The sequence below is a fragment of the Hyla sarda genome, unplaced genomic scaffold (genome assembly GCF_029499605.1).
Source record: "Hyla sarda isolate aHylSar1 unplaced genomic scaffold, aHylSar1.hap1 scaffold_2471, whole genome shotgun sequence".
Classification (NCBI taxonomy): domain Eukaryota; kingdom Metazoa; phylum Chordata; class Amphibia; order Anura; family Hylidae; genus Hyla; species Hyla sarda.
Genome location: NW_026609158.1, coordinates 23882 through 39689, shown reverse-complemented (window position 1 = coordinate 39689; position 15808 = coordinate 23882). Strand labels below are relative to the sequence as shown.

The window sequence follows — 15808 nt, the reverse complement described above, 5'->3', positions numbered from 1 at the left end:
CAGACACAAGCAGAAGCAGAAGCAGCAGAAGCAGCAGCAGCACCACCTTTTGTTTTTTGGCTGCAGCAGCAGCAAGGCCCACAGGGCTGGCTAGCTGGCTAGCCAGCAAGCAGGTAGCAATGAAAGTAGGAATCTTTCTTTTTAACCCTGTAAGGGGGTGGTGCACTGTACCCGAAGATACTGCCATATCGGGTCAATGCATAGGGCGACGGAAGCAAGCTTCGAAATCGGCCCCCGTTCTCAAAAATCCATTTAATATATGGTCCCCAGATAGGGGACGTATCAGATATTAAACTGATAAGAACAGATACTACACTTGATCTTAGCCAAAAGGCCGAGAAGCGATAACCGTGAAAGGGGCGGGCCCAACAAGGTCCCCTTCATGGGCACTATCACTGCTTGCTGTCAGGGAGGCTGCCAGACAATTTTCCATGCACACTCTGGGCTGGGGGGCAGTCAACCACCAGTACACACAGCAGAACCTAAACCCATACCATTATTGCTAAGCAGCAAGACAGGGGCCCATTGCACTCCCACGGGGCCTTTTTAAATGCAATCCATAACCCGGATTTGCCAGGAACCCTTCTTACTCCTCCTACTTGCATGTGACACTGGGCTTAGGATCTGCATAGGAAACACACACACAAGCACACACCTACCTTTGTTGCCTGCAGATGCCTCCTTGGCTGTCCCCAAACGGTATCAAACCAACACCCACGGGAAGCTGTAAGCATAGAGGACATGCCTGCACCCCATTGGACTTACCTGTGTGGGTTAAATCCGGGTTATTTGACAACCTATGGCGGTGATGGTTCTGCTCAGGCAGAGCAGTGCTGATGCTCCTCATAAAGCTGTCGCTGCTGTGAAGGTTCTAGGTGACATCACAAATCCCTATGGTTACATACACAACAAAGCTGGGTTGTTGTTGTTTACACTCTGCAAGGCCTGTGGAAGTGAGTGACATCATAGCACTGTAGTTCTGAGGGTTCTAGATGGATGCAACAATCTCCTGTTGCTTCTATGAAGGCCATAATAGACGACATCACCAAACAGCTCCATAGTCACATACACAGCAAAGGAGAGATGTTGTTTACACCTAGTGATGTCAGTGGTATTGAGTGACATCACAGCACAGTGCTAAGGCTCCTGGGCCTGGACACAGCAGCGGCTGCAATATCTCAACGGAGAATACGTTTATATATATGTGTGTGTGTGCGCGTATATATATATATATATATATATATATATATATATATATATATATATTTCTCCGCCGAAATCACTTTTAAACCCATTTCCACCTTTTTTTCCCTTCTCTTCCTCTTACTTTTTTTTCACGTTTTTTTACGTTTTTCTCCTTTTCGCCTCTTTTCTGGGCGTATTATTCTTCTTTTTCTTCTTTTTTTTCGTCTAATGCATACCCCATCAGTGCAGCAATGCTTATTCAATACCGCCAGCAGATGGAGACACTGGGGGATAATTTTCTAAGGATTTATACTGATTTTTCCTGTCTGAATTTGTCGCACAGAAAGTTGCAGGCCAAATATGTGTGACATTTCTGCGACTTTAGCTTCTAGAGCATTTTTACAACATTATACATAGGTGCTGAATACATAAAAAGCGACTGTTCAGCGACAGACAAGTCGCATCGGCTGAAAGTAGGCCAGAATGTCAGTCCATGTTGGAGCAGGTTTAGATACAGTCTAAAGTATAGATCTCAAAGTCTGTGCACAGAATTTAGCAAGGGCCTCGCACCTTCTGATGCATCAGGTAGGTGCACAATAGCATAGCCTAACCCTCTGTACTTTGGTCTATATTGATGCGGGACATAGACAGCCAGCTGATGACCAATCCATTAGTGCAATGGATGGCTGGAAGCATTTGTCTTTGCCTTTGCAATACCACAGAAGCAATGCATGGTCAATGTACAGCAATGACACACCTGTGTGAACAGCCAGGAGACCCCCCCCCCCCCATGTTATGTTACATAGTTACATAGTTAGTACGGTCGAAAAAAGACATATGTCCATCACGTTCAACCAGGGAATTAAGGGGTAGGGGTGTGGCGCGATATTGGGGAAGGGATGAGATTTTATATTTCTTCATAAGCATTAATCTTATTTTGTCAATTAGGAACATTCAGCACCCACCCGCTATCAAGGCAGCTGCCTATCATGTCATGCCCTACCTGCACAGGTGTGCTGGCTACTCAAATGATCCAATTAAGGAGGCCATTTAGTCAGCAGCAGCAGAAGTCCTGTGCCTGGACGCTCCAACAGGGGCCAGACACAAGCAGAAGCAGAAGCAGCAGAAGCAGCAGCAGCACCACCTTTTGTTTTTTGGCTGCAGCAGCAGCAAGGCCCACAGGGCTGGCTAGCTGGCTAGCCAGCAAGCAGGTAGCAATGAAAGTAGGAATCTTTCTTTTTAACCCTGTAAGGGGGTGGTGCACTGTACCCGAAGATACTGCCATATCGGGTCAATGCATAGGGCGACGGAAGCAAGCTTCGAAATCGGCCCCCGTTCTCAAAAATCCATTTAATATATGGTCCCCAGATAGGGGACGTATCAGATATTAAACTGATAAGAACAGATACTACACTTGATCTTAGCCAAAAGGCCGAGAAGCGATAACCGTGAAAGGGGCGGGCCCAACAAGGTCCCCTTCATGGGCACTATCACTGCTTGCTGTCAGGGAGGCTGCCAGACAATTTTCCATGCACACTCTGGGCTGGGGGGCAGTCAACCACCAGTACACACAGCAGAACCTAAACCCATACCATTATTGCTAAGCAGCAAGACAGGGGCCCATTGCACTCCCACGGGGCCTTTTTAAATGCAATCCATAACCCGGATTTGCCAGGAACCCTTCTTACTCCTCCTACTTGCATGTGACACTGGGCTTAGGATCTGCATAGGAAACACACACACAAGCACACACCTACCTTTGTTGCCTGCAGATGCCTCCTTGGCTGTCCCCAAACGGTATCAAACCAACACCCACGGGAAGCTGTAAGCATAGAGGACATGCCTGCACCCCATTGGACTTACCTGTGTGGGTTAAATCCGGGTTATTTGACAACCTATGGCGGTGATGGTTCTGCTCAGGCAGAGCAGTGCTGATGCTCCTCATAAAGCTGTCGCTGCTGTGAAGGTTCTAGGTGACATCACAAATCCCTATGGTTACATACACAACAAAGCTGGGTTGTTGTTGTTTACACTCTGCAAGGCCTGTGGAAGTGAGTGACATCATAGCACTGTAGTTCTGAGGGTTCTAGATGGATGCAACAATCTCCTGTTGCTTCTATGAAGGCCATAATAGACGACATCACCAAACAGCTCCATAGTCACATACACAGCAAAGGAGAGATGTTGTTTACACCTAGTGATGTCAGTGGTATTGAGTGACATCACAGCACAGTGCTAAGGCTCCTGGGCCTGGACACAGCAGCGGCTGCAATATCTCAACGGAGAATACGTTTATATATATGTGTGTGTGTGCGCGTATATATATATATATATATATATATATATTATATATATATATATATTTCTCCGCCGAAATCACTTTTAAACCCATTTCCACCTTTTTTTCCCTTCTCTTCCTCTTACTTTTTTTTCACGTTTTTTTACGTTTTTCTCCTTTTCGCCTCTTTTCTGGGCGTATTATTCTTCTTTTTCTTCTTTTTTTTCGTCTAATGCATACCCCATCAGTGCAGCAATGCTTATTCAATACCGCCAGCAGATGGAGACACTGGGGGATAATTTTCTAAGGATTTATACTGATTTTTCCTGTCTGAATTTGTCGCACAGAAAGTTGCAGGCCAAATATGTGTGACATTTCTGCGACTTTAGCTTCTAGAGCATTTTTACAACATTATACATAGGTGCTGAATACATAAAAAGCGACTGTTCAGCGACAGACAAGTCGCATCGGCTGAAAGTAGGCCAGAATGTCAGTCCATGTTGGAGCAGGTTTAGATACAGTCTAAAGTATAGATCTCAAAGTCTGTGCACAGAATTTAGCAAGGGCCTCGCACCTTCTGATGCATCAGGTAGGTGCACAATAGCATAGCCTAACCCTCTGTACTTTGGTCTATATTGATGCGGGACATAGACAGCCAGCTGATGACCAATCCATTAGTGCAATGGATGGCTGGAAGCATTTGTCTTTGCCTTTGCAATACCACAGAAGCAATGCATGGTCAATGTACAGCAATGACACACCTGTGTGAACAGCCAGGAGACCCCCCCCCCCCATGTTATGTTACATAGTTACATAGTTAGTACGGTCGAAAAAAGACATATGTCCATCACGTTCAACCAGGGAATTAAGGGGTAGGGGTGTGGCGCGATATTGGGGAAGGGATGAGATTTTATATTTCTTCATAAGCATTAATCTTATTTTGTCAATTAGGAACATTCAGCACCCACCCGCTATCAAGGCAGCTGCCTATCATGTCATGCCCTACCTGCACAGGTGTGCTGGCTACTCAAATGATCCAATTAAGGAGGCCATTTAGTCAGCAGCAGCAGAAGTCCTGTGCCTGGACGCTCCAACAGGGGCCAGACACAAGCAGAAGCAGAAGCAGCAGAAGCAGCAGCAGCACCACCTTTTGTTTTTTGGCTGCAGCAGCAGCAAGGCCCACAGGGCTGGCTAGCTGGCTAGCCAGCAAGCAGGTAGCAATGAAAGTAGGAATCTTTCTTTTTAACCCTGTAAGGGGGTGGTGCACTGTACCCGAAGATACTGCCATATCGGGTCAATGCATAGGGCGACGGAAGCAAGCTTCGAAATCGGCCCCCGTTCTCAAAAATCCATTTAATATATGGTCCCCAGATAGGGGACGTATCAGATATTAAACTGATAAGAACAGATACTACACTTGATCTTAGCCAAAAGGCCGAGAAGCGATAACCGTGAAAGGGGCGGGCCCAACAAGGTCCCCTTCATGGGCACTATCACTGCTTGCTGTCAGGGAGGCTGCCAGACAATTTTCCATGCACACTCTGGGCTGGGGGGCAGTCAACCACCAGTACACACAGCAGAACCTAAACCCATACCATTATTGCTAAGCAGCAAGACAGGGGCCCATTGCACTCCCACGGGGCCTTTTTAAATGCAATCCATAACCCGGATTTGCCAGGAACCCTTCTTACTCCTCCTACTTGCATGTGACACTGGGCTTAGGATCTGCATAGGAAACACACACACAAGCACACACCTACCTTTGTTGCCTGCAGATGCCTCCTTGGCTGTCCCCAAACGGTATCAAACCAACACCCACGGGAAGCTGTAAGCATAGAGGACATGCCTGCACCCCATTGGACTTACCTGTGTGGGTTAAATCCGGGTTATTTGACAACCTATGGCGGTGATGGTTCTGCTCAGGCAGAGCAGTGCTGATGCTCCTCATAAAGCTGTCGCTGCTGTGAAGGTTCTAGGTGACATCACAAATCCCTATGGTTACATACACAACAAAGCTGGGTTGTTGTTGTTTACACTCTGCAAGGCCTGTGGAAGTGAGTGACATCATAGCACTGTAGTTCTGAGGGTTCTAGATGGATGCAACAATCTCCTGTTGCTTCTATGAAGGCCATAATAGACGACATCACCAAACAGCTCCATAGTCACATACACAGCAAAGGAGAGATGTTGTTTACACCTAGTGATGTCAGTGGTATTGAGTGACATCACAGCACAGTGCTAAGGCTCCTGGGCCTGGACACAGCAGCGGCTGCAATATCTCAACGGAGAATACGTTTATATATATGTGTGTGTGTGCGCGTATATATATATATATATATATATATATATATATATATATATATATTTCTCCGCCGAAATCACTTTTAAACCCATTTCCACCTTTTTTTCCCTTCTCTTCCTCTTACTTTTTTTTCACGTTTTTTTACGTTTTTCTCCTTTTCGCCTCTTTTCTGGGCGTATTATTCTTCTTTTTCTTCTTTTTTTTCGTCTAATGCATACCCCATCAGTGCAGCAATGCTTATTCAATACCGCCAGCAGATGGAGACACTGGGGGATAATTTTCTAAGGATTTATACTGATTTTTCCTGTCTGAATTTGTCGCACAGAAAGTTGCAGGCCAAATATGTGTGACATTTCTGCGACTTTAGCTTCTAGAGCATTTTTACAACATTATACATAGGTGCTGAATACATAAAAAGCGACTGTTCAGCGACAGACAAGTCGCATCGGCTGAAAGTAGGCCAGAATGTCAGTCCATGTTGGAGCAGGTTTAGATACAGTCTAAAGTATAGATCTCAAAGTCTGTGCACAGAATTTAGCAAGGGCCTCGCACCTTCTGATGCATCAGGTAGGTGCACAATAGCATAGCCTAACCCTCTGTACTTTGGTCTATATTGATGCGGGACATAGACAGCCAGCTGATGACCAATCCATTAGTGCAATGGATGGCTGGAAGCATTTGTCTTTGCCTTTGCAATACCACAGAAGCAATGCATGGTCAATGTACAGCAATGACACACCTGTGTGAACAGCCAGGAGACCCCCCCCCCCCATGTTATGTTACATAGTTACATAGTTAGTACGGTCGAAAAAAGACATATGTCCATCACGTTCAACCAGGGAATTAAGGGGTAGGGGTGTGGCGCGATATTGGGGAAGGGATGAGATTTTATATTTCTTCATAAGCATTAATCTTATTTTGTCAATTAGGAACATTCAGCACCCACCCGCTATCAAGGCAGCTGCCTATCATGTCATGCCCTACCTGCACAGGTGTGCTGGCTACTCAAATGATCCAATTAAGGAGGCCATTTAGTCAGCAGCAGCAGAAGTCCTGTGCCTGGACGCTCCAACAGGGGCCAGACACAAGCAGAAGCAGAAGCAGCAGAAGCAGCAGCAGCACCACCTTTTGTTTTTTGGCTGCAGCAGCAGCAAGGCCCACAGGGCTGGCTAGCTGGCTAGCCAGCAAGCAGGTAGCAATGAAAGTAGGAATCTTTCTTTTTAACCCTGTAAGGGGGTGGTGCACTGTACCCGAAGATACTGCCATATCGGGTCAATGCATAGGGCGACGGAAGCAAGCTTCGAAATCGGCCCCCGTTCTCAAAAATCCATTTAATATATGGTCCCCAGATAGGGGACGTATCAGATATTAAACTGATAAGAACAGATACTACACTTGATCTTAGCCAAAAGGCCGAGAAGCGATAACCGTGAAAGGGGCGGGCCCAACAAGGTCCCCTTCATGGGCACTATCACTGCTTGCTGTCAGGGAGGCTGCCAGACAATTTTCCATGCACACTCTGGGCTGGGGGGCAGTCAACCACCAGTACACACAGCAGAACCTAAACCCATACCATTATTGCTAAGCAGCAAGACAGGGGCCCATTGCACTCCCACGGGGCCTTTTTAAATGCAATCCATAACCCGGATTTGCCAGGAACCCTTCTTACTCCTCCTACTTGCATGTGACACTGGGCTTAGGATCTGCATAGGAAACACACACACAAGCACACACCTACCTTTGTTGCCTGCAGATGCCTCCTTGGCTGTCCCCAAACGGTATCAAACCAACACCCACGGGAAGCTGTAAGCATAGAGGACATGCCTGCACCCCATTGGACTTACCTGTGTGGGTTAAATCCGGGTTATTTGACAACCTATGGCGGTGATGGTTCTGCTCAGGCAGAGCAGTGCTGATGCTCCTCATAAAGCTGTCGCTGCTGTGAAGGTTCTAGGTGACATCACAAATCCCTATGGTTACATACACAACAAAGCTGGGTTGTTGTTGTTTACACTCTGCAAGGCCTGTGGAAGTGAGTGACATCATAGCACTGTAGTTCTGAGGGTTCTAGATGGATGCAACAATCTCCTGTTGCTTCTATGAAGGCCATAATAGACGACATCACCAAACAGCTCCATAGTCACATACACAGCAAAGGAGAGATGTTGTTTACACCTAGTGATGTCAGTGGTATTGAGTGACATCACAGCACAGTGCTAAGGCTCCTGGGCCTGGACACAGCAGCGGCTGCAATATCTCAACGGAGAATACGTTTATATATATGTGTGTGTGTGCGCGTATATATATATATATATATATATATATATATATATATATATATATTTCTCCGCCGAAATCACTTTTAAACCCATTTCCACCTTTTTTTCCCTTCTCTTCCTCTTACTTTTTTTTCACGTTTTTTTACGTTTTTCTCCTTTTCGCCTCTTTTCTGGGCGTATTATTCTTCTTTTTCTTCTTTTTTTTCGTCTAATGCATACCCCATCAGTGCAGCAATGCTTATTCAATACCGCCAGCAGATGGAGACACTGGGGGATAATTTTCTAAGGATTTATACTGATTTTTCCTGTCTGAATTTGTCGCACAGAAAGTTGCAGGCCAAATATGTGTGACATTTCTGCGACTTTAGCTTCTAGAGCATTTTTACAACATTATACATAGGTGCTGAATACATAAAAAGCGACTGTTCAGCGACAGACAAGTCGCATCGGCTGAAAGTAGGCCAGAATGTCAGTCCATGTTGGAGCAGGTTTAGATACAGTCTAAAGTATAGATCTCAAAGTCTGTGCACAGAATTTAGCAAGGGCCTCGCACCTTCTGATGCATCAGGTAGGTGCACAATAGCATAGCCTAACCCTCTGTACTTTGGTCTATATTGATGCGGGACATAGACAGCCAGCTGATGACCAATCCATTAGTGCAATGGATGGCTGGAAGCATTTGTCTTTGCCTTTGCAATACCACAGAAGCAATGCATGGTCAATGTACAGCAATGACACACCTGTGTGAACAGCCAGGAGACCCCCCCCCCCCCATGTTATGTTACATAGTTACATAGTTAGTACGGTCGAAAAAAGACATATGTCCATCACGTTCAACCAGGGAATTAAGGGGTAGGGGTGTGGCGCGATATTGGGGAAGGGATGAGATTTTATATTTCTTCATAAGCATTAATCTTATTTTGTCAATTAGGAACATTCAGCACCCACCCGCTATCAAGGCAGCTGCCTATCATGTCATGCCCTACCTGCACAGGTGTGCTGGCTACTCAAATGATCCAATTAAGGAGGCCATTTAGTCAGCAGCAGCAGAAGTCCTGTGCCTGGACGCTCCAACAGGGGCCAGACACAAGCAGAAGCAGAAGCAGCAGAAGCAGCAGCAGCACCACCTTTTGTTTTTTGGCTGCAGCAGCAGCAAGGCCCACAGGGCTGGCTAGCTGGCTAGCCAGCAAGCAGGTAGCAATGAAAGTAGGAATCTTTCTTTTTAACCCTGTAAGGGGGTGGTGCACTGTACCCGAAGATACTGCCATATCGGGTCAATGCATAGGGCGACGGAAGCAAGCTTCGAAATCGGCCCCCGTTCTCAAAAATCCATTTAATATATGGTCCCCAGATAGGGGACGTATCAGATATTAAACTGATAAGAACAGATACTACACTTGATCTTAGCCAAAAGGCCGAGAAGCGATAACCGTGAAAGGGGCGGGCCCAACAAGGTCCCCTTCATGGGCACTATCACTGCTTGCTGTCAGGGAGGCTGCCAGACAATTTTCCATGCACACTCTGGGCTGGGGGGCAGTCAACCACCAGTACACACAGCAGAACCTAAACCCATACCATTATTGCTAAGCAGCAAGACAGGGGCCCATTGCACTCCCACGGGGCCTTTTTAAATGCAATCCATAACCCGGATTTGCCAGGAACCCTTCTTACTCCTCCTACTTGCATGTGACACTGGGCTTAGGATCTGCATAGGAAACACACACACAAGCACACACCTACCTTTGTTGCCTGCAGATGCCTCCTTGGCTGTCCCCAAACGGTATCAAACCAACACCCACGGGAAGCTGTAAGCATAGAGGACATGCCTGCACCCCATTGGACTTACCTGTGTGGGTTAAATCCGGGTTATTTGACAACCTATGGCGGTGATGGTTCTGCTCAGGCAGAGCAGTGCTGATGCTCCTCATAAAGCTGTCGCTGCTGTGAAGGTTCTAGGTGACATCACAAATCCCTATGGTTACATACACAACAAAGCTGGGTTGTTGTTGTTTACACTCTGCAAGGCCTGTGGAAGTGAGTGACATCATAGCACTGTAGTTCTGAGGGTTCTAGATGGATGCAACAATCTCCTGTTGCTTCTATGAAGGCCATAATAGACGACATCACCAAACAGCTCCATAGTCACATACACAGCAAAGGAGAGATGTTGTTTACACCTAGTGATGTCAGTGGTATTGAGTGACATCACAGCACAGTGCTAAGGCTCCTGGGCCTGGACACAGCAGCGGCTGCAATATCTCAACGGAGAATACGTTTATATATATGTGTGTGTGTGCGCGTATATATATATATATATATATATATATATATATATATATATATATTTCTCCGCCGAAATCACTTTTAAACCCATTTCCACCTTTTTTTCCCTTCTCTTCCTCTTACTTTTTTTTCACGTTTTTTTACGTTTTTCTCCTTTTCGCCTCTTTTCTGGGCGTATTATTCTTCTTTTTCTTCTTTTTTTTCGTCTAATGCATACCCCATCAGTGCAGCAATGCTTATTCAATACCGCCAGCAGATGGAGACACTGGGGGATAATTTTCTAAGGATTTATACTGATTTTTCCTGTCTGAATTTGTCGCACAGAAAGTTGCAGGCCAAATATGTGTGACATTTCTGCGACTTTAGCTTCTAGAGCATTTTTACAACATTATACATAGGTGCTGAATACATAAAAAGCGACTGTTCAGCGACAGACAAGTCGCATCGGCTGAAAGTAGGCCAGAATGTCAGTCCATGTTGGAGCAGGTTTAGATACAGTCTAAAGTATAGATCTCAAAGTCTGTGCACAGAATTTAGCAAGGGCCTCGCACCTTCTGATGCATCAGGTAGGTGCACAATAGCATAGCCTAACCCTCTGTACTTTGGTCTATATTGATGCGGGACATAGACAGCCAGCTGATGACCAATCCATTAGTGCAATGGATGGCTGGAAGCATTTGTCTTTGCCTTTGCAATACCACAGAAGCAATGCATGGTCAATGTACAGCAATGACACACCTGTGTGAACAGCCAGGAGACCCCCCCCCCCCATGTTATGTTACATAGTTACATAGTTAGTACGGTCGAAAAAAGACATATGTCCATCACGTTCAACCAGGGAATTAAGGGGTAGGGGTGTGGCGCGATATTGGGGAAGGGATGAGATTTTATATTTCTTCATAAGCATTAATCTTATTTTGTCAATTAGGAACATTCAGCACCCACCCGCTATCAAGGCAGCTGCCTATCATGTCATGCCCTACCTGCACAGGTGTGCTGGCTACTCAAATGATCCAATTAAGGAGGCCATTTAGTCAGCAGCAGCAGAAGTCCTGTGCCTGGACGCTCCAACAGGGGCCAGACACAAGCAGAAGCAGAAGCAGCAGAAGCAGCAGCAGCACCACCTTTTGTTTTTTGGCTGCAGCAGCAGCAAGGCCCACAGGGCTGGCTAGCTGGCTAGCCAGCAAGCAGGTAGCAATGAAAGTAGGAATCTTTCTTTTTAACCCTGTAAGGGGGTGGTGCACTGTACCCGAAGATACTGCCATATCGGGTCAATGCATAGGGCGACGGAAGCAAGCTTCGAAATCGGCCCCCGTTCTCAAAAATCCATTTAATATATGGTCCCCAGATAGGGGACGTATCAGATATTAAACTGATAAGAACAGATACTACACTTGATCTTAGCCAAAAGGCCGAGAAGCGATAACCGTGAAAGGGGCGGGCCCAACAAGGTCCCCTTCATGGGCACTATCACTGCTTGCTGTCAGGGAGGCTGCCAGACAATTTTCCATGCACACTCTGGGCTGGGGGGCAGTCAACCACCAGTACACACAGCAGAACCTAAACCCATACCATTATTGCTAAGCAGCAAGACAGGGGCCCATTGCACTCCCACGGGGCCTTTTTAAATGCAATCCATAACCCGGATTTGCCAGGAACCCTTCTTACTCCTCCTACTTGCATGTGACACTGGGCTTAGGATCTGCATAGGAAACACACACACAAGCACACACCTACCTTTGTTGCCTGCAGATGCCTCCTTGGCTGTCCCCAAACGGTATCAAACCAACACCCACGGGAAGCTGTAAGCATAGAGGACATGCCTGCACCCCATTGGACTTACCTGTGTGGGTTAAATCCGGGTTATTTGACAACCTATGGCGGTGATGGTTCTGCTCAGGCAGAGCAGTGCTGATGCTCCTCATAAAGCTGTCGCTGCTGTGAAGGTTCTAGGTGACATCACAAATCCCTATGGTTACATACACAACAAAGCTGGGTTGTTGTTGTTTACACTCTGCAAGGCCTGTGGAAGTGATGTGGAAGTGAGTGACATCATAGCACTGTAGTTCTGAGGGTTCTAGATGGATGCAACAATCTCCTGTTGCTTCTATGAAGGCCATAATAGACGACATCACCAAACAGCTCCATAGTCACATACACAGCAAAGGAGAGATGTTGTTTACACCTAGTGATGTCAGTGGTATTGAGTGACATCACAGCACAGTGCTAAGGCTCCTGGGCCTGGACACAGCAGCGGCTGCAATATCTCAACGGAGAATACGTTTATATATATGTGTGTGTGTGCGCGTATATATATATATATATATATATATATATATATATATATATATATTTCTCCGCCGAAATCACTTTTAAACCCATTTCCACCTTTTTTTCCCTTCTCTTCCTCTTACTTTTTTTTCACGTTTTTTTACGTTTTTCTCCTTTTCGCCTCTTTTCTGGGCGTATTATTCTTCTTTTTCTTCTTTTTTTTCGTCTAATGCATACCCCATCAGTGCAGCAATGCTTATTCAATACCGCCAGCAGATGGAGACACTGGGGGATAATTTTCTAAGGATTTATACTGATTTTTCCTGTCTGAATTTGTCGCACAGAAAGTTGCAGGCCAAATATGTGTGACATTTCTGCGACTTTAGCTTCTAGAGCATTTTTACAACATTATACATAGGTGCTGAATACATAAAAAGCGACTGTTCAGCGACAGACAAGTCGCATCGGCTGAAAGTAGGCCAGAATGTCAGTCCATGTTGGAGCAGGTTTAGATACAGTCTAAAGTATAGATCTCAAAGTCTGTGCACAGAATTTAGCAAGGGCCTCGCACCTTCTGATGCATCAGGTAGGTGCACAATAGCATAGCCTAACCCTCTGTACTTTGGTCTATATTGATGCGGGACATAGACAGCCAGCTGATGACCAATCCATTAGTGCAATGGATGGCTGGAAGCATTTGTCTTTGCCTTTGCAATACCACAGAAGCAATGCATGGTCAATGTACAGCAATGACACACCTGTGTGAACAGCCAGGAGACCCCCCCCCCCCCATGTTATGTTACATAGTTACATAGTTAGTACGGTCGAAAAAAGACATATGTCCATCACGTTCAACCAGGGAATTAAGGGGTAGGGGTGTGGCGCGATATTGGGGAAGGGATGAGATTTTATATTTCTTCATAAGCATTAATCTTATTTTGTCAATTAGGAACATTCAGCACCCACCCGCTATCAAGGCAGCTGCCTATCATGTCATGCCCTACCTGCACAGGTGTGCTGGCTACTCAAATGATCCAATTAAGGAGGCCATTTAGTCAGCAGCAGCAGAAGTCCTGTGCCTGGACGCTCCAACAGGGGCCAGACACAAGCAGAAGCAGAAGCAGCAGAAGCAGCAGCAGCACCACCTTTTGTTTTTTGGCTGCAGCAGCAGCAAGGCCCACAGGGCTGGCTAGCTGGCTAGCCAGCAAGCAGGTAGCAATGAAAGTAGGAATCTTTCTTTTTAACCCTGTAAGGGGGTGGTGCACTGTACCCGAAGATACTGCCATATCGGGTCAATGCATAGGGCGACGGAAGCAAGCTTCGAAATCGGCCCCCGTTCTCAAAAATCCATTTAATATATGGTCCCCAGATAGGGGACGTATCAGATATTAAACTGATAAGAACAGATACTACACTTGATCTTAGCCAAAAGGCCGAGAAGCGATAACCGTGAAAGGGGCGGGCCCAACAAGGTCCCCTTCATGGGCACTATCACTGCTTGCTGTCAGGGAGGCTGCCAGACAATTTTCCATGCACACTCTGGGCTGGGGGGCAGTCAACCACCAGTACACACAGCAGAACCTAAACCCATACCATTATTGCTAAGCAGCAAGACAGGGGCCCATTGCACTCCCACGGGGCCTTTTTAAATGCAATCCATAACCCGGATTTGCCAGGAACCCTTCTTACTCCTCCTACTTGCATGTGACACTGGGCTTAGGATCTGCATAGGAAACACACACACAAGCACACACCTACCTTTGTTGCCTGCAGATGCCTCCTTGGCTGTCCCCAAACGGTATCAAACCAACACCCACGGGAAGCTGTAAGCATAGAGGACATGCCTGCACCCCATTGGACTTACCTGTGTGGGTTAAATCCGGGTTATTTGACAACCTATGGCGGTGATGGTTCTGCTCAGGCAGAGCAGTGCTGATGCTCCTCATAAAGCTGTCGCTGCTGTGAAGGTTCTAGGTGACATCACAAATCCCTATGGTTACATACACAACAAAGCTGGGTTGTTGTTGTTTACACTCTGCAAGGCCTGTGGAAGTGAGTGACATCATAGCACTGTAGTTCTGAGGGTTCTAGATGGATGCAACAATCTCCTGTTGCTTCTATGAAGGCCATAATAGACGACATCACCAAACAGCTCCATAGTCACATACACAGCAAAGGAGAGATGTTGTTTACACCTAGTGATGTCAGTGGTATTGAGTGACATCACAGCACAGTGCTAAGGCTCCTGGGCCTGGACACAGCAGCGGCTGCAATATCTCAACGGAGAATACGTTTATATATATGTGTGTGTGTGCGCGTATATATATATATATATATATATATATATATATATATATATATATATTTCTCCGCCGAAATCACTTTTAAACCCATTTCCACCTTTTTTTCCCTTCTCTTCCTCTTACTTTTTTTTCACGTTTTTTTACGTTTTTCTCCTTTTCGCCTCTTTTCTGGGCGTATTATTCTTCTTTTTCTTCTTTTTTTTCGTCTAATGCATACCCCATCAGTGCAGCAATGCTTATTCAATACCGCCAGCAGATGGAGACACTGGGGGATAATTTTCTAAGGATTTATACTGATTTTTCCTGTCTGAATTTGTCGCACAGAAAGTTGCAGGCCAAATATGTGTGACATTTCTGCGACTTTAGCTTCTAGAGCATTTTTACAACATTATACATAGGTGCTGAATACATAAAAAGCGACTGTTCAGCGACAGACAAGTCGCATCGGCTGAAAGTAGGCCAGAATGTCAGTCCATGTTGGAGCAGGTTTAGATACAGTCTAAAGTATAGATCTCAAAGTCTGTGCACAGAATTTAGCAAGGGCCTCGCACCTTCTGATGCATCAGGTAGGTGCACAATAGCATAGCCTAACCCTCTGTACTTTGGTCTATATTGATGCGGGACATAGACAGCCAGCTGATGACCAATCCATTAGTGCAATGGATGGCTGGAAGCATTTGTCTTTGCCTTTGCAATACCACAGAAGCAATGCATGGTCAATGTACAGCAATGACACACCTGTGTGAACAGCCAGGAGACCCCCCCCCCCCCATGTTATGTTACATAGTTACATAGTTAGTACGGTCGAAAAAAGACATATGTCCATCACGTTCAACCAGGGAATTAAGGGGTAGGGGTGTGGCGCGATATTGGGGAAGGGATGAGATTTTATATTTCTTCATAAGCA

At 46.0% G+C, this 15808-nt stretch overlaps 7 non-coding genes across 7 annotated transcripts; all 7 read right to left on the bottom strand.

Moving 5' to 3' along the window:
• Positions 1–155: 155 nt before the first annotated feature.
• On the bottom strand, positions 156–346 carry LOC130323357 (U2 spliceosomal RNA). Its single transcript, XR_008868683.1, has one exon. It is a non-coding gene; the product is annotated as a U2 spliceosomal RNA (small nuclear RNA).
• Positions 347–2438: 2092 nt separating this feature from the next.
• LOC130323355 (U2 spliceosomal RNA) lies at positions 2439–2629 on the bottom strand. The gene has a single exon (XR_008868682.1). It is a non-coding gene; the product is annotated as a U2 spliceosomal RNA (small nuclear RNA).
• Positions 2630–4719: 2090 nt separating this feature from the next.
• On the bottom strand, positions 4720–4910 carry LOC130323354 (U2 spliceosomal RNA). Its single transcript, XR_008868681.1, has one exon. It is a non-coding gene; the product is annotated as a U2 spliceosomal RNA (small nuclear RNA).
• A 2089-nt stretch (positions 4911–6999) lies between these two features.
• LOC130323353 (U2 spliceosomal RNA) lies at positions 7000–7190 on the bottom strand. The gene has a single exon (XR_008868680.1). It is a non-coding gene; the product is annotated as a U2 spliceosomal RNA (small nuclear RNA).
• Positions 7191–9280: 2090 nt separating this feature from the next.
• On the bottom strand, positions 9281–9471 carry LOC130323352 (U2 spliceosomal RNA). The gene has a single exon (XR_008868679.1). It is a non-coding gene; the product is annotated as a U2 spliceosomal RNA (small nuclear RNA).
• Positions 9472–11560: 2089 nt separating this feature from the next.
• LOC130323351 (U2 spliceosomal RNA) lies at positions 11561–11751 on the bottom strand. Its single transcript, XR_008868678.1, has one exon. It is a non-coding gene; the product is annotated as a U2 spliceosomal RNA (small nuclear RNA).
• Positions 11752–13852: 2101 nt separating this feature from the next.
• Positions 13853–14043, bottom strand: LOC130323350 (U2 spliceosomal RNA). The gene has a single exon (XR_008868677.1). It is a non-coding gene; the product is annotated as a U2 spliceosomal RNA (small nuclear RNA).
• Positions 14044–15808: the final 1765 nt, after the last annotated feature.